Genomic DNA, 19,698 nt, shown 5'->3' with positions numbered 1-19,698 from the left:
TCATTGCTTTCTGAATTCAGTAGATGTCATGCCCATAGGATCCTTGCCCAACATTTAGGCAAGCCTTAGGGTAAAGTTATAAACTGAATCTGTTCTATTAACTACAACTAGCAGGCAGGCCTGATTCGGGCTTCTTATCTGAATTATGTATTAAATCAGTCTGCCTCAACCTTTAAGTCCTCTCATGTTAGTATTTAATCAGGCCCTAAACAGTATGTGTAAGTCATTCTAATTATGTGCTTCTTTGTTTAAAGGAGGTGTATCTGGGCCCTTTTTGCTTGTTATGTGCTTTCCCCAAATTTGCTATACATGTTTTGTGTGTCGCCTTAGAAGTTTTCCTTTGAAACTAAAAATAAGCATAATACCCCTCCCCTTTAGGATTAGTAGTCCTAAATGCCTCCGGGACTGATAGGATTGGGATGGGTAATAGCATGCAATAAGTAAATGAGACCATTCCGCACTTTAAAATACCTTAACGAGTGGGAAAGGGTAGATATGGATATGATGACCACGCGATAATGTCACGTGTAGCCCCTCATTGAGGAGTGATTACCAGGCATTGTGTGGGGTGATCCATATTATTAATAAACCTAGGACCCCCTTTCCCTTTGTTTCTTTATTTCTTCTAAAGATTTTAGACTATGTCTTTAAAAAATATCAGCTTTCTTTTAGTTCTTTCCAACTTTGTTTATTTTTCAACCGTTATGTGAAAATCCCCTCTTATTTGAAGTTTCATTCGCTTACATGTTATTTTCACCTAAAGTCACAACAATAGTCTGGTCGGGAACCACACTAGTGGATCCTGAGGGGTGCCTAATACCTTCCCCTTGGGATAATTTCAAGCCCTTACCCAATCTCTGGTTACTCAAATCAAAACCCTCTTGGTGTCCTAATGCACCTTAATCATTAGGTGGCAATTCTTCAATTCAAACCCAAATCCCCAAAAGGGAATGAGTTGCCCTACCAAATGTCATGAACCCGATTCCGCGAGGAAAAAAGGGGTGCGACAGCATGGCGACTCCGCTGGGGACCTTTTAGACTTTTACCATTTTAGACTATTACTGTGTCTTGACATTTTCTTTATATGCCTTTATTTGTTTAATATCTTTAAGCATTCAATTCCCCTTTTTAACTACAAAACTGACTTATCTTTTTGTTCTTTCCTTTATTTCTTTTACTACTTTCCTTTACTACTTTTCTTTATTACTGCTTTAAATTATGAAGAACTGTTGTATTTACTGCTTTCTCAACGTGCAAATACATGACAACCTGCTTTAGTTATTGCATAAACATGTTTTCAACATCATATTCCACGTGTGCCAAACAAAATACCATAGCAACGCTTATAATGAGTGGTTGTGATCTTCCGATGTTATCACCCCCTAAATCCGGCGAAGGCATATTTACGGTAAAACTAGTCGATCAATGGTATAGTCGACGGTTCCGCGCCTTTCTCTCTTGAGTTGTCTGCTCAAGGGTACCAGTCTAAAACCCTATAAAAACCTTACTATGTTTAATTGTGCATGCATCATGGTCAAACCTAGCCGAGTCAGTAATGTTATCCGCATAATGACTCTTTAAGATAGCCTTGTCCAAAGTCCACTGGGTTTTCCTAAAACCCAAACAGACCCTACCACGTTTTGTGCATTTATTTGGAGAACTAAATGTTTTATGCCAATTATTAGTATTTAATAGTCGAGTCTAGTGGGAGTAAGGCCTAACCCTTTTGTCTTGCAGAAATATGAGGCACGAAATCCCCAGATTCGGCATGGTCACCAACATCCACCCAAAATTGCTAAGTTGGTGGGAGGATCTTCATTCCAGTGATCAAACTCTTGTCCGGAAATACCTAGGAAATCTACCTTCTCTCCTGGAGATTCAACCCAACAACAAGATCATAGAAGCTGCTACTTTGTTCTGGGACTATGAGAGGGCTTTATTCCGCTTTGGTGATATTGAAATGACACCCTTGCTAGAAGAAATAGGAGGATTGGCCGATATACCATGGGAAACACTGGGATTGTTAATGCCTGAGAACCGCAAGGGCATGGGTTTTCTCAAAATGATAGGTCTGAAGAAAAATCCAAAACTGACATGCCTGAAGGAATCTTATATCCCCTTCGATTACTTGTATGAGAGGTACGGTCACAGCAAGTCCTACCGTACCTATCCTGACGAATTTTCCATCACATCATTAGGGCATATTCACCGAAGGGTCTTTGTATTTATGTTTCCTGGGGTTGATAGTGTTTCCAATGAAGAAAGCAAAGATCCATACCAGGCTGACAATGGTAACTAAAACTATGATGGAGGGAATTGGTGGGCAACCATTCAACATAATGCCCATGATCATTGCAGAGATATACCGAGCCTTGGAGAAATGTCAACAAGGAGCCGGATACTTCGAGGGCTGCAATTTGCTACTCCAGCTCTAGCTCGTAAAACACCTCCAAAGGGGTGAATACCGGCAAGAGATTCAGTGAAGGGACTGGGATGATCATATAGCTTTCCATCATCCAAGGCGGATGAATTACATGCCTAACATGTTCGCCCAGCCAAAAGACACCAAGGGATGGTTAGAGATGTTTGAAAACCTAACTGAGGATCAAATACAATGGATGTTCGAATGGTTCCCTACCGATGAGTTTATCGCTCGATCTAGGGACGCGCCGTTTCTGATATTGATCGGTCTGAGAGGAACCTACCCTTATGTCCCTCATCGAGTTATGAGACAGGATGGTAGGAAGCAGGTTATACCAAGGGTCGACAAGAGGAGTCACTTCCGGGCCGACTTCCAAGCTGATGACAGCCTTATAAGTACCAAGCTCAGCATATGTGGCATTACAAGATCATCATAGGAAGAGATACTATCAAACCAGACAGATACCACGCTGGTTGTGCTCCCTACTATTCAGGCTAGTTAGAATCTAATCACGATGGTCTGGGTCAGCCAGGACTTGCTAGGGGCCACAGGATCATAAACAAGAGGGTCGAGGCACAGGTCAAATACAATCAACTGCGCAAGAGGATTTGAGAATGTGAAAGTGAGCACCGTGAGATACAAGAAGCCCACCAAAGGCTGATTGAAGAGTGGAAAGACATGGTAATCAGTGCCAACAAGCGACTGGGATACTTGGAGCGGGGTTTAGTAGAGTTCGAAAGGAAATTTCTCAAAAGAATTGAGGATTTCCAGAATGCTGAAGGAAACGAGGGCGGACACCTAGCCAGAGATTACCTGTTGCTGGGACTTCGCGAGTTAGTGAAGCTGTTCGATGGAGCCAAAGATGTCGAGTTTGGGGAAGGTCTTTCTGGGACCAAGTAGATTGAGTTTTCCTTTTTTGCTTTAGAAGATGTAATAAGGCCAACGACCATTAGTGATTTTTCATTTTCCTGTTTATTTAGTGTCAATTTGGGATTCGTCTACTTTTTATCAATAAAATGAGGCATTTAGCATCTTAAGTTCTCCAAATCAATTTGTCGCTAGGCCTACCTCGGACACAAAGAGGTCCCCAAATTAGGACACGATTTAAATTCCCGCACTATGTATTTAAATACTGCAATACTTTTTATGATCCTCACTAACTTGGTTACCTTTTGTTTTATTCTTTGTTTTTGTTTTTATTATTCCCCTCCCCAAAGGTTAGGTCATGCACTCTGGCATCATCATCCTATTCAACGAGATCTAGGGGCCCTTCCACCCACTCCTCCTCTTAGTCCTATCAGAAACAAGAATAAAGGGAAGATGGAAGATTTAAACAACACCAGAAAGGAAAACTTAACTGAACGGGTAGAGGTCACTCATGGTACTTAGGTTTCCAAAGAAAGTGCATCCCAACTCGAGCAGAAACTGTTGAAGCTCCAGGAGGAACTTGATCAAGTTCGGAATCTGGCGAATTTGTCATTTTCCCTCACCACTCCAGATGTCAACTTCCTAAATGCTCAAGACCCCACACCTCCACAAAATATACCAAAGCCACTAAACCATCCCGCTCCTCACCGTCACTGCAACACCTGCCACACTTCCAACAATACTCCACTACCCATCCCGGAACCCCAAAACTCCACAAATGACCACTTTCACACCCATCATAACACCCCCATCTATGTGGAAACCATGCCACACTCCACCCAACCCATCTCAAGCACACCCGAGTCTGATAATAAAAACTTGCTTATTAGGAATCTGGCTGAAGAACTCAAGAAATTGACTAGCCGAATTCAGGGCGTCGAAGGAATTAAGGGGATTGAAGGGTTGAACTACGAAGATCTTTGCATACAACCCGATGTCGAACTGCCCGAGGGGTACAAACCTCCTAAGTTCGAGATATTTGATGGTACAAGGGATCCAAAAGTTCATTTGAGAACATACTGTGACAAGCTGGTCGGGGTAGGAAAGGACGAGAGGATCCGCATGAAACTTTTCATGAGGAGTCTGAAAGGATATGCTCTGTCTTGGTACATTAGCCAAGAACCGAAGAAATGGTCGAACTGGGTGAGTATGTCATCCGACTTTATGGACAAATTCAGGTTCAACACAGAAAATGCACCAGATGTGTTCTACATCCAGAACCTAAAGAAGAAGCCCATGGAAACATTCCGTGAGTATGCTACTGCTAGAGATCAGAAGCTGCTAAGGTCAGATCTGCTTTAAAGGAGGAGCAAATGAACAAGTTTTTTGTCCGATCTCAGGATCCGCAGTATTATGAAAGGCTAATGTTGATTGAGAACCATAAATTTTCTGACATCATCAAGCTGGGAGAAAGGATCGAAGAAGGCATCAAAAGTGGTATGGTTACAAACTTTAAAGCCTTACAAGCCACCAATATGGCTTTACAGTCTGGTGGTACGTCCAAGAAAAGGGATGTAGGCGCCGTAATGGTGGCACAGAGAACCAAATCCCCTATCAAATACCAAACCTATCCAATGCCTCCACTCATATATCAGCCTACTCCGAACTACCAGGCACCCTCACCCTCTTACCAAACTCCACCACCCACTTATCAATCACCTCCATCTCCCACATATCAACCTACCTCACCAAGATATTCCCAACCTGCACATGTCTACCAAGCCTAAAATGCTCAACCATCCCACTATCAATCGCCTCCCACACGTCAAAACTTTCCTAGACTTCGACCAAATTTTAACTGAAGACCTCCCAAACAGTATACTACCATTGCTGAACCCATTGACCAGTTGTACGAAAGGCTCAAAGCTGCTGGTTATGTCACCCCTATCTCTGCCATAACCCCTGAGAACCCTTCTCAATAGGTCAACCCAAACAAATCTTGTGCATACCATTCCGGCATGAAAGGACATACCATCGACGAATATCGCTCCCTGAAAGACAAGATCCAGGCCCTAATTGATAACAAGATTATTGTGGCAAAGGAGACTGCTCCGAATATCCGCAATAACCCTCTGCCAAACCACAAGGGTGGAGATGTTCACATGATTGAAATAGAGGGTGATTGGGACCCCAAGGGATCGATCGATTTGATCATAGAAGGCGACGATCCAAAGAAGCCAATAGTCACCTTTAATCCGATTGTAGTCCAGATTCAGCCTTCTGGGGATGCCGAGGTAAATATGTCCATGCCACTTGAGTTTGAAGCACCATCCTCTGCAAAGACACCAATGCCGATTGAGGTCGAATCTATGCCACCAGCAAATGCATCTACACCTTTCGAAATTGTAGTTTTACCGCCTAAGGTGCATGCTCTATTCGGAGTAAAGATAGCTACACCAATTCCGGTGGCAATGTCTGCTGTCACACTATTACATACAAATGCCATACTTTGGGACTACACAGTCGAGACAAGAAGAAAAGGGAAGGTCAAGTTCGGGGAAGCCGTTGCGGCACAGGGTATGACGAGAACCGGTAGGGTTTATACCCCGGAACGTTTGACTGAGTCAAGCAAGCAGGCCTCTGGTCGGCCAACCATCACTGAAATCGGGCCCGATGATCTTTGGAGAAAGATACAAGCCAAGGAATACTCGGTCATTGATCAACTGAACAAAATGCTGGCATAAATTTCTATCCTAGCTTTGCTACAAAATTTCGATGCACACAAGAATGCCTTGTTAAGAGTGCTGAGCGAGGCATATGCACCAAGCAACATCACTGGAGGAGAGATGGAAAACATGGTAGGGTAGGTATTGGAAAGTCACAAGATCACTTTCCATAAAGATGAGCTGCCACCCGAAGGGTTTAGTCACAACAAGGCGTTGCACATCACCGTGCAATGCGAAAATTATTTTATCACCAGAATCCTGATTGATGGAGGATTCAGCCTCAACATTTGTCCGTTGGTAACACTTAGGACATTAGGAAAGGGACTGCATGAGATCAAGAACGGGGCCATCAACGTCAAAGCTTTTGACGGTTCCCAAAGGTCCACTATTGGGGAAATCAGCCTGTGATTGCAAATGGGGCCTACTTAGTTCGATGTTGATTTTCAAGTGATAGACGTATTGGCATCTTACAATCTGCTGCTGGGACGATTATGGATTTATGCTGTTGGGGCTGTGGCATCGACACTGCATCAGGCAGTGAAATTCGAATGGAACCATCTAGAGGTAATCATTCACGGTGACAGAAGCAATCCTAAACACAGTCTCCTGACCATTCCGTCAATCGAAGGAAGAAGGAAGCTAGGAGGGGAAACTTACCATCACATCGAAAGGGTGAACGCTGTTGAGAAAGATAAATGGTGGGATAACAAGATCGAGAGTATATTGAACTGGAGCAGATACGAACCTGGCAAGGGACTTGGCAGGAACCTCCAAGGAATCGCTAAGCCTATCAATCTAAATAAACATGGCACCACCTTCGGTCTGGGATATAAGTACACTTGGGAGGAATTCAATAACTGGTCGCCACCATGGCACGGTCCTTACTATCTACTGGAGCAGCCAATACCACATTTGGAGCAAACTTTCCAGCCAGCCGATGTTATTTATGGGTCAGAAGAAGAGGAAGCACTGGCAACAGTGAGGAATTTGTTCTTAGAATATGATGATATGGATTGTTGTGTTGTTTTCGAAGAGGAGGGGGAGGAAGGCCCTTCCATACAGGCAGTAAGCAGAAGAGCATGCCTCAATAACTGGACCATCAGAACCACAAGAGCCTGGAAAGCCTCGGGGTAGCAAGGCTGAACAAGCATCATGCACTATCTTTTATTTTTACTAGTTCACTTTCCTTTCGCATTTAAAATTTCGCAATAAGATCTTCAATGTTCAAAACAGTTATGGAATTTATCAAAGCATTTCGATTTTCCCTATAAATCTTACTCTTATTATTTTCTCTCATTACTTTACTTATATAGCATTACTATTACTTATTTTGATGAACCAATGACTGTGACGTGCAACGAGACAACGTAACAAACGGATATAGATTCAGAGGAAGATGACATACCGGAAGAGATTATTAAAGAAGTCGAGAATTCTGGGAGATGCAGAGAATGTCAAAGAAACACGAATCAACATTCATTTGTCACCGTCAGAAAAGGAAGAGTACACAGAATTTCTAAGGGAATATGAGGACATATTCGCCTGGTCGTATGATGACATGACTGGTCTGAGTACATCCATTGTGGCTCACAAACTGCCAACCGATCCAGCATGGCCGCCAGTAAAGCAAAAGTTCAGAAAGTTTAAGCCTGATATGAGTCTGAAAATCAAGGAGGAAGTCGCTAAGCAAGTCAAAGCCAAGGTTCTCAGGGTAGTAGAATACCCAACATGGTTAGCCAACATTTTGCTAGTACCAAAGAAGGACGAGAGGGTCAGAGTCTGTGTCGACTACCAGGATCTCAACCGGGCCAGTCCGAAAGACGACTTCCCCTTACTAAACATACACATCCTGATCAACAATTGCGCCAAGCATGAGTTGCAGTCATTTGTAGATTGTTTTGCGGGGTATCATCAGATCTGGATGGATGAAGAAGATGCTGAGAAAACGGCTTTTATTACGCCGTGGGGGATGTACTGTTACAAGATGATGTCATTCGGATTAAAGAATGTTGGGGCCACCTACATGAGGGCCATGACAACCATTTTCCACGATATGATACATAAGGAGATTGAAGTATATGTAGACTATGTTATCATCAAGTCCAAGAAAGCCACTGATCACATAGAAGATTTGAGGAAGTTCTTCAACAGGCTGCGAAGATATAACCTAAAACAGAATCCCGCAAAGTGTGCATTTGGGGTTCCTGCTGAAAAACTACTTGGGTTTATTGTGAGTCTCCAAGGAATAGAACTGGATCCATCAAAAGTCAAAGCTCTTCAAGAATTGCCACCGCCAAATAACAGGAAGGACGTAATGAGTTTCTTAGGGAGACTCAACTACATCAGCCGGTTCATAGCACAATCTATTGTCATCTGTGAGCCAATCTTCAAGATGTTTAAGAAGGACGCCACTACCAAATGGACTGATGATTGTCAAAAGGCCTTCGACAGAATCAAGAAGTACCTGTCAACACCACCAGTTCTGGTCCCGCCCAAGCCAGGTAGACCTCTATTACTCTATCTTGCGGTACTGGACGGAGGTTTCGGTTGCGTCCTAGGGCAACATGATGAGACAGAGAGGAAGGAGCGGGCCATCTATTACCTCAGCAAGAAGTTCACCCCGTAGGAGGACCGGTATTCTCTGTTAGAACGCACTTGTTGCGCTCTGACTTGGGAAGCTACGAAGTTGAGGCATTACTTCTGTGCCTATACTACATATCTCATATCAAGGATGGATCCTTTGAAGTACATCTTTCAGAAGCCCATGCCCACTAGAAAGCTAGCCAAGTGGCAAATCTTGTTGAGTGAACTTGATATTGCCTACGTAACTCAGAAAGCGATCAAAGGACAGGCACTAGCAGATCACCTTGCTGAAAATCCCGTGGACGGAGAGTATGAACCCCTAAAAATGTACTTTCCTGACAAAGAGGTATCATTCATAGGAGAAGATATTGCAGAATCCTATGACGGTTGGAGAATGTTTTTTGATGGAGCAACAAATTTCAAAGGAGTCGGCATAGGAGCAGTCCTAGTATTAGAAATCGGTCAGCATTATCCGGTGTCTACTAAACTCAGGTTTCCTTGCACTAACAACATGGCCGAGTACGAAGCCTGCATCTTAGGGCTCAAGATGGCCATTGACGTGAACATTCAAGAATTGCTAGTAATTGGGGATTCAGACTTGGTTATACATCAGGTCCGAGAAGAATGGGCGACCAAGAACTCCAAAATACTCCCTTATCTGCATCATGTACAGGAGTTGAGAAAGAGGTTCACAAAGACAGAATTCCAGCATGTCCCCAGGGTTCAGAATGAATTTGCTGATGCACTGGCTACCCTATCATCCATGATACAACACCTAGACAAGAACTTTATTGATCCCATTTCGGTAAAGATCCATGATCAGCCAACTTATTGTGCTCATGTTGAGGGAGAAGCAGATGAAAAGCCTTGGTTTCATGATATCAAGGAATATTTGACAAAAGGAGAATACCCAGAACTTGCAAAACCTACTCAGAAACGCACACTTCGGAGGTTGTCCAATAATTTCTTTCACTGGGAGGTATCCTGTATAGGAGGACTCCTGATTTGGGATTACTAAGGTGTGTCGACGCGAAAGAAGCCTCTAAACGGCTAGAAGAAATCCATGCTGGGACCTGCGGTCCACATATGAATGGTTTTGTCTTAGCCAAGAAGATACTCTGGGCTGGTTACTTCTGGAGGACTATGGAAACGGACTACATCCAGTATGTCTGAAAATGCCACCGCTACTAGATACATGCAGACACGATCAAGGAACCCCCAAATGAGCTTACTGTGACAAGCTCACCATGGCCGTTTGCCGCCTGGGAAATGGACGTCATTGGACCAATCGAACCTGCCGCGTCTAACGGGCATAAATTCATCCTAGTAGCAATCGACTATTTCACCAAATGGGTCGAAGCATCGTCTTACAGAGCAGTAACTAAGAAAGTCGTGACAGACTTTGTCCGCGACTGCATTGTTTGCCGATTCGGGATTCCAGATTCAATCATCATTGATAATGTCTCCAATCTCAATAGTGACTTGATGAAAGCTATGTGTGAAACCTTCAAGATCAAACACAAGAATTCTACAACTTACAGGCCTCAGATGAATGGAGCCGTAGAAGCTGCCAATAAGAATATCAAAAAGATATTGAGGAAAATGATAGAGAAGCATAAGTAGTGGCATGAGAAGCTATCATTTGCTTTATTAGGATATCGCACCACATTCCGCACATCAACCGGGGCAACCCCCTATATGCTAGTTTACGACACAGAGGTCGTTATTCCCTCCCTAAGGATTATACAGGAAGCAGAGCTCGACGATGCAGAGTGGGTAAAGAGTCATTACGAGCAGCTGGCTCTTATCGATGGAAAAAGAATGAATACAGTTTGCCACGGTCAACTTTATTAGAACAGAATGTCTCGAGCCTTCAACAAAAGAGTCAAGCCAAGACAGTTCACACCGGGGCAGCTGATGTTAAAGAAAAAATTTTCACATCAAGATGAAGCCAAAGGAAAATTCTCTCCCAACTGGCAGGGTCTATACATGGTTCACCGGGTTCTAATAGGATGAGCCCTCATACTTGCGGAAATAGACGAAAAAGTCTAGCCAAAACCGATCAACTCAGATGCAGTCAAGTGATACTATGTGTAATCTTATGCTTTCCTCATATGATGTAATTTGAACTACGCCCGACCTGATTCTCGTTTAAGAGGGGATACGTAGGCAGCCCTATGGGTTCGGTCACAAGTCAATAAAATTTTCATTTCCTCTCGTAATTGGAAACTGGGACAGAATTTTGAGGAGGACCCTCAAAATTCCGAAATGATTTCAGTCAGTCATCGCAAGCAGCCGTTAGAAGCATCAACCCAGTAAACTGGGGCAGAATTTTGAGGAGGACCCTCAAAATTTCGTAGCAAGAAAAGTTGCAGTCTCTTGAACCACGTCGCAATCGTCGGTTCATCTAAAGAAAACTATTTTCGATTATGTACTTATGTTATATTTTTTACTAAATCATGCATGTTTGTTATCAAAACTGCTCTGTTTAGCAACGCTACCCTAATGACACGTACAGTATCACCGAAACAAAGCCGAGCAGATCGAGCAGAGCCAACGGGGATACGAACTAACCTTTCCACTTTACAAAACTCATGATTTTTCTTTGGATGCAGGCACTTGAGTTGCAAAATTATCGAACATATTATACACTCATATTGTTCAGGAATACAACTCTCAGAAATGTTCACGTTTACCAGTATTTGCTATCCACGCAGGTCGGCGATATTCACTATATCGCAACGTCCCCGGCAGTCACAATGTCGCAACTTGCTATCAGCTAAGAAACTTTATTACCATCTGCCCTTTTATTTTTATTTCTGCATTGCATAAGGCTACTATTCTGTCTTCCGAGACTAAGCACTGTCTCCATCTGCATTTTTGTATTGCATAAGGCTACTATTCTGCCTTCCGAGACTAAGCATTGTCTCCATCTGCATTTTTTGCATTGCATAAGGCTACCATTCTGCCTTCCAAGACTAAGCAATGTCTCCATCTGCATTTTTTGCATTGCATAAGGCTATTATTCTACCTTCCGAGACTAAGCACTGTCTCCATCTGCATTTTCTGCATTGCATAAGGCTACTATTCTGCCTTCCGAGACTAAGCACTGTCTTCATCTGCATTTTTTGCATTGCTTAAGACTACTATTCTGCCTTCCGAGACTAAGCATTGTCTCCATCTGCATTTTCTCATTGCATAAGGCTACTATTCTACCTTCCAAGACTAAGCACTATCTCCATCTGCATTTTTGCATTGCATAAGGTTACTATTCTGCCTTCCGAGACTAAGCACTGTCTCCATCTGCATTTTTTGTATTGCATAAGGCTACCATTCTGCCTTCCGAGACTAAGCACTGTCTCCATATGCATTTTCTGCATTGCATAAGGCTACCATTCTTCCTTCCAAGACTAAACACTGTCTCTATCTGCTACTACTATTCTTCCTTCCGAGATTAAGCACTGTCTCCATCTGTATTTTCTACATTGCATAAGGCTACCATTCTGCCTTTCGAGGTTAAGCTCTACCTCCATTTGCATGGATAAAAGATCACCACCTTTACATTTGCATGGCTGAAATATCACCGCTTTATTTACACTTGCATGGCTGAAAGATCGCCACCGTTACACCTGCATAGCTGAAATATCGCGGCTTCATTTTACACTTGCATGGCTGAAAGATCGCCACCTTTACACCTGCATGGCTAAAATATCGCCGTTGTATTTTACACTTGCATGGATGAAAGATCGCCGCTTTATTTTACACTTGCATGGCTGAAAGATTGCCGCGTTATTTTACACTTGCATGGCTGAAAGATCGCCGCTTATTGCTTTTTGTGGGCTGAATTATTGTCAAACACTACATTTCATGGGCTGAAAGATCGCCAAATTATCTAAGAGTGTCATTGTTTGGAGACACCATTTACATTGCCCGAGAACACCATGTCATGGCATGAAGATCCCTTTTATCTTTTGCATATCACTATTCAAAGACATCATAGTTCAGAGGCATCATTCTCATAGCCCGAGAGCATCATTTCATGGCCTGCGAATCCTTTATCATACGCTTCACGGCCCAGACGTCATGGTCTGAGGACGTCATCCTAACCGTCTAGAGACAACATTTATGGTCCAACGGTAACTTGCATCATGTTTAAATTTTCGCACAATATACGCTTGTATTGCTCATTTGCAAGTAAATCGGCGAGCAACAGCCATCTCGGCAGGAGCGATCCCGCTCCAGTTCCCGCAGCCCTATTAGACCTTAACCATTCAGCTCAACCTGAATATTGCGTTCGTTCTTGAAAGATCTCCATCGACATACTCCGCCAACGGATCCTGAACTATATATGGCCTGATTCCTGTAAGACCAGGGATATGTAGGCCGCTCAGAAGCCAGGGCATGGCCATACCTCTTCAAACCATTTCGTTCGGTCAAAATTGGCCATCATATCTTTACCCGATAACTCTTTCATTCTTCCAGGGTAAAGAGGGGCAGCTGTTGATACCCAATTTTTTCCTGTATTTTTATGTACAAAATACCTTTCAAAATAGCATGTATATACATATATAGGTATGTCCCAAGGTCCAATTTTTTTTTCTAATTTTTCAAGGATTTTTAAATCAATTTACTGCCCTATTTTATCAAGAAAAAACAAATAATTATCCCCAAAATTATCATTTTGGTGATTAATTTATTGGAGTCTCGTGTTTACACTGCAATATGGCTAAGATATTTTTTATATTTTTTTTTACAAATTTATTTGGTATTTTAAGGATAAAATTGCATAATTACAATAAGCCATTTTTAGGTTTAAATTCGTCTCGTGTTTATAAAATAGGGTCTTAGATTTTTAAATTGTTAATTTTATATTATAAACTATTTTAGCACTTTCAATTTGTTTTCAGAAATTCATTTACTATTTTTATAAATTAAATGGGGAAAAAGGGACTATTTAAATTATAATCAGATTTGGCTTTATAATCTAGCCTAAATTATAGCAAACCCCAACCCAAATTAAACCAGCCCAAAGACCCAAGTCCAATCCCTAAATCTACCAGACCCAAACCGGATTAAATCTTGGTCGTTGATCAAAATTGATCAACGGCCCAGATTCACTCTTACCAAATTAAACCCAAATGACCCCCCCAAACCCCACTCATTTCCTCACTCAACCGACTCTCTTCTCTCTCTCTCTCTCTCTCTATCTCTAGATCTCTCTAGAACCTTCCCCCTTCCCCTCCATTCCGATGAGCTCTACTCGCCTTCTCCGGCCATCTCCTGGCCTGAATCCATGGTGGTCTAACCACCTACCAGCCTCCTATGGCTCCTCACGTTTGGTTACTGAAGTTCCATGACTTGACCACGAAGAGCTGGGTCCAGACATCTATTGATTCAAGCTTTACGGCTATCTCCAGCATGCTCCGACAAGCCATGTCTGTTTCGAGTCTGGCCTCGACTCCTCCCGCTTAGATCCAAGCCTTTCTCACCGTTTGGGTTCCTCTAAAAACCCTAGCTTTTGAGGTTTTTCTGATCTCTTTAGATCTGTTCCAGATATATGCTTTCCCTAAGCTTTTAAACGATTTTCTTATATTTTTTCAAAAGTTATGCTTTCAAAACCGTTATTTTTCGATCTAGGGTTTTTAGATATCTATTGGATTTTCTTTTTCTCTTGTGTGTTTCTTATACTATGTTTCTTCTACTATGTTCTCGTTAAGCTTCTTCTACCATGTTCTTATAAGTTTCCTCTACCATATTTTTTATTTAGTGCCTTTACGATGTTCTAATTAGTTTTCTTCTATTATGTTTGTTATTAGTTTCTTCTACTATGTCTTTTTTGAGCTCTTCTACTGCGTTTCGCATGTTACTTTTCTACTATGTTTCTTATGAGTTTTTGTTACTGAAGGAACATATTAACGGGCTCAGTTCCTTTCTGAAACCTCTGAACCTGTTTCGACTTGATTACTTGTCCTCTCATCTCTGCACTCGATTGATGGTAGAAACCCTAGAATTTGGGGTTTCTTCTGAGTTTGGAAACCATTGGCTATGTGATTTGCTTGAAACTGGTTTTATTTCAAGAACCCTAACTCTTGTAGACCTATTTCGAGTCTCTGAACTGAGTTTTGAAATCTTTGTCTTTCATATGATTCTGACTTTTGCTAAACTCTTCTAAGGTCTTTTACACTGGACCTTTTGTATGCTATTTGATACTATCTATCTTCTACACTGCTAACCTATGTGACTATCATGATCCTGTAGTCTGCTATCTATTTATTTTTGCAATTGCATGACACTTTCACTTTGTCCTAAATTCAGCCTCGCATGTCTGATACTTGTGTACTCTTTATATGTGCTGAACTTCCCTTCTAAAGGGCTTTCAAATTTTGATTAGTTTCAGACTTCCTTCTGTATAGGCTTGATTGATTTCTTTCCTTGTTTGCTGATTTCCCTGTGACTCGATATAAGTTAAAAGTTTTCCTTAGCTTTTCTGACCTAGTTCATTTATGGCCAATACTTACATAATCTCTGACCCCTTGATTTACTGCATACTGGGGGATCCTTACCTTATTTATTTTAACCGTGTATTTCAAAATCATTCCCTTAATTAAAACCCCTATGTATTTACCCCTAATTGCCTACTTTGCATAAGATGTTTATTTGATTCCTTTCCCTAAATAGCTTTTACCGTTTAAGTCTGAATTCTTTGATTAAAGGAAGTCTTGCATTGATTGATTTTAATTAATATTCAGTTCCTTAATTGTTTTCTTACTTTGTTTCTGCTTGTTCTTCACACTATAAATACCTGCTCTTCATTAACACAAACACACCATCACTCATAGTCTTTCTAAACTTACACTTACACTCGAAAGAAAATATTCTTTCTTATTGCTTGTACTATGGCCTGTTTACAAGACCTACTGCTTACTTTTCTTTACTTGCTTCTTTGAAAACTGGTATGTCCTGATTTAAGCTTTTAGCATCACAACAATGTGTTTATTTACTGCTTTTGTATGCCTGTCTGCTTACTGTTTCTGTGTGTTTCAACACTACTAATCTCTTTCTGCATGTTCTAGTATGAATCCCAAACCCCTTCCCCTTATGTGTTTAAGCTATGGTTTGAGGCATGGCAATACTACAAGTTATTGTCCATGAATCAAACTCGATCTCTTAGGATCCTAGCCTCTAAATAGTGTGTTTTGACAGGTTTGAGAGTATGCTAGCATCTTCCATTGCTGAGCATGCTTGAAGCCTGTCCTGGCCTAAGCAATAGGCTCTTCATAATTTCTCTACCCCCCTGAACTCCCTATGTGTGTTTATTAGTAACTGTTTCCCTCTCCTTTTCCCCTTTAGTAGTCTATTTTGCACTTGCACACTTTCTTAGTCTTTAAGTTCTGCCCCCTCTTATGAGCCTTGCCTTAGGACCCTTTGAGTTCCCTCTGAACTTGGACACTTGAGGGCTGGCCCTTCCACATTGCACTTGTCCTAATCTGATAATACATTTAGGTGTGAGCATTGCCCGAATTCCCACTGAGGCTCTTAGGGAACTTTGACACATTCAAATGGGAGAAAGACTTTGGATCATGTTCTCTTGGAGTTGGTTACCTCATATTTCAGACATGAAATCTGAATCAGGTTCTCCTTTAGTTGTACTTTTATATCTTTTGATGTATTTTTTTACTTTATTCCGGGTTATAATAATTTGTAATAAACTCTTGGGCATGGTTAGTGAAATGTACGGGTAACTACGTATGCAAAGGGTAGATACCATGCCTATAGGTCATTCTGAATTCTGCATTCTCACGTAGATACTATGCCTACAGGTCATTCTAAACTCTACATTCTCACATAGATACCATGTCTATAGGTGTTTCTGAATTTTGCACATTCAAATGCATATAGAAAGCATGCCTATAGGGGATTCTGAATGTCCATTTTCGCATAGAAATCATGATCATAGGATTACTACATTCATATAGATATTATGCTCATAGGTTTTAAACAAATGTTGCATCTAGATATCATGCTCATAGGTTTTTCTGCCAGTCTTATGCATTTAGATATCATGTCTATAAGGCTTCTGCATATTTTTTTACCATGTCTACAAAAGACTTAAAATCAACTACGCGTAGAAAGCATCTCTATAGGAATCCCTAATCAAATCTGAATCGCTTCTTTCACGTATAGAGCTAAAATCAATAATAATAAGTACCATTAGTTGCAGAATTTATAACCTTCGTTAAACTGGCCTTTTCTTTTTGACTACTGTATTCAATTTATTTTTTAGAGCTTGTTATTTCATTGCTTTCTGAATTCAGTAGATGCCATGCCCATAGGATCCTTGTCCAACATTTAGGCAAGCCTTAGGGTAAAGTTTTAAACTGAATCTGTTCTATTAACTACAACCAGCAGGCATGCCTGATTCGGGCTTCTCATCTGAATTATGTAATATATCAGTCTGCCTCAACCTTTAAGTCCTCTCATGTTAGTATTTAATCAGGCCCTAAACAGTATGTGTAAGTCATGCTAATTACGTGCTTCTTTGTTTAAAGGAGGTGTATCTGAGCCCTTTTTGCTTGTTATGTGCTTTCCCCCAATTTGCTATACATGTTTTGTGTGTCGCCTTAGAATTTTGCCTTTGAAACTACAAATAAGCCTAATACCCCTCCCCTTTAGGATTAGTAGTCCTAAATGCCTCTGGGACTGATAGGATTGGGATGGGTAATAGCATACAATAAGTAAACGAGACCATTCCGCGCTTTAAAATACCTTAACGGGTGGGAAAGGGTAGATATGGATATGATGACCACGCGATAATGTCACGTGTAGCCCCTCATTGAGGAGTGATTACCAGGAATTGTATGGGGTGATCCATATTATTAATAAACCTAGGACCCCCTTTCCCTTTGTTTCTTTGTTTCTTCTAAAGATTTCAGACTATGTCTTTAAGGAAAATCAACTTTCTTTTAGTTCTTTCCAACTTTGTTTATTTGTCAACCATTATGTGAAAATCCCCTCTTATTTGAAGTTTCATTCGCTTACATGTTATTTGCACCTAAAGTCACAACAATAGTCTGGTCGGGAACCACACTAGTGGATCCTGAGGGGTGCCTAATGTCGCACCTCCGTTTTCCGCCCCCGCGAGGGTGCGTGGGGAGTTTTCTCCAATTAAAGGACAGTCGAAACGGGATTTGTTTATTTATTTCAGAGTCGCCACTTAGGAGATTTAGGGTGTCCCAAGTCACCAATTTTAATCCCGAATCGAGGAAAAGAATGACTCTATTTAACAGTCTGCGCACCAGAAATCCGGATAAGGAATTCTGTTAACCCGGGAGAAGGTGTTAGGCATTCCCGAGTTCCGTGGTTCTAGCACGGTCGCTCATTTGTTATATTTGGCTTGATTATTTTGATTTGTTGAATACATTTTTATTGCATGATTTTATTGTTACCGCTTCTATTTAGATTTAAAGACCCTTCTTTGAATCGAATCACGCGTACGTATATTCGTGTGATAAATTATATTTTTAAAATATGCGGAGTTGTGTCACGCGCACGTGTACACAATGATATTGATATTATAATTATTTTTTTTAATTTTTTTTATTATTATAAAAATAGACTTAAGTTCGAAATTGTGCTTAAATAAAATTAAGGACGTCTGTCGCTCTTGTATGATGAAATAGTGAACTGCACATCTCGGGTTATATGAAATTAATATTGATGATCTCCGAAGAACCCCTTTTTATTAAAAATTTGCTCGAAGTTGCGCGAACGCATAATCCGAATCGCCTTTAGAAGTATAATCAAGTCACGCAAACGCATCCTTAATTATGCAAATATTCTTGACAGTAATATAAATTCTCTACAAATGTTTATTGCATCCATCTATTTTTAAATGTAAGAGTCATGAGAAATCACTATTTGAGATGCCTCTAAATTCCTTGAAAAGAATTCACAATTCATTAGGTGTTGACCGCAAATTATATTTTTACGTGTGAATTATATTCCTCAAAAACCATGAGTTTAAAGAGTAAAATAAAAATAAAATAAAAATAAACAACGTGTGATTAATACTACCATTTTTATGGTAAATACAATATTTATCTACCCAAAAAGCGAATTGCGTATAAAACTTAGGAAAACAATTGATTTAATAAATGAAGTAATATTTTTTGAAGAATTTTCATTGTTATATTTGGAGCAAACGCTATTTACACATTTTTTGACTTAAAATGTTACAATCTATAAATCTCATCCTTCTTTTACACCACTTGTTTTTAGTCCGAGGTTATAATTGTTTGTTTAATTTTGCTTACGAAGATTGGGTTTGAGATAAATAAACCAATTCTTATATTCTGCCTATACGAATATTTGCAAACACTAACTCTATATTTTGTAAAAAATCATTGACATTATTTCATATATTAAAAGAAATGAGTTGATCGCGTTCCTAAAATAACTAAGCCATTTGTTATTAAGAAAGAGAACTAATCTACCAATTGATTTAATACTATATTAACCAACTAAAACAAAACTGAAACTTAAACTAATAAAATTTAAATGAGTAGAAGACATCCTTATAATTCCAAACTTCATTTACTTGCCATGTTGAAGCTCTTCACAACATGAGTTTAAAAGATATGTACCTGATATTGGAAGCAAAAGAAAATGAAGATGAAAATCAGCAACAGTAATAACAGTGTAACAGCAACAACTGCCCAGCAACAGTAACAACCCAGTAACAGACCGGTGGAGTAGTAATCCCAAAAACAAAAGCTTTAAGCTTTAAATGAAACAACAACCATTGATACTAATTTCAAACAAAGAAAATAAAAAGCTGAAGATTTTTTAGTTTTTTATTTTTATTTTGAAAGCTTAAATATTTTTCGGAATTTTTCTTTCTCTTAAATGTTCAGCCTTTTTTTTTCTCTCTATCTGTATCTGTGTATTTTTCTCTCGTATCTCTTCTATCTCTGTTCTTGTTATCTCTTCTTTGTCTCTCTATATTGTATTGTGTTCAAGGCTTCTTCTTATAACTCATCCCATAAACCTTTCAATTAATTAAAATTCATACTTTTTCTCTACCCAACCCATTATCTTTCC

Source organism: Nicotiana tabacum, chromosome 20 (assembly GCF_000715075.1).
Source record: "Nicotiana tabacum cultivar K326 chromosome 20, ASM71507v2, whole genome shotgun sequence".
Taxonomy (NCBI): Eukaryota; Viridiplantae; Streptophyta; class Magnoliopsida; order Solanales; family Solanaceae; genus Nicotiana; species Nicotiana tabacum.
This window is presented reverse-complemented; position numbering follows the sequence as displayed.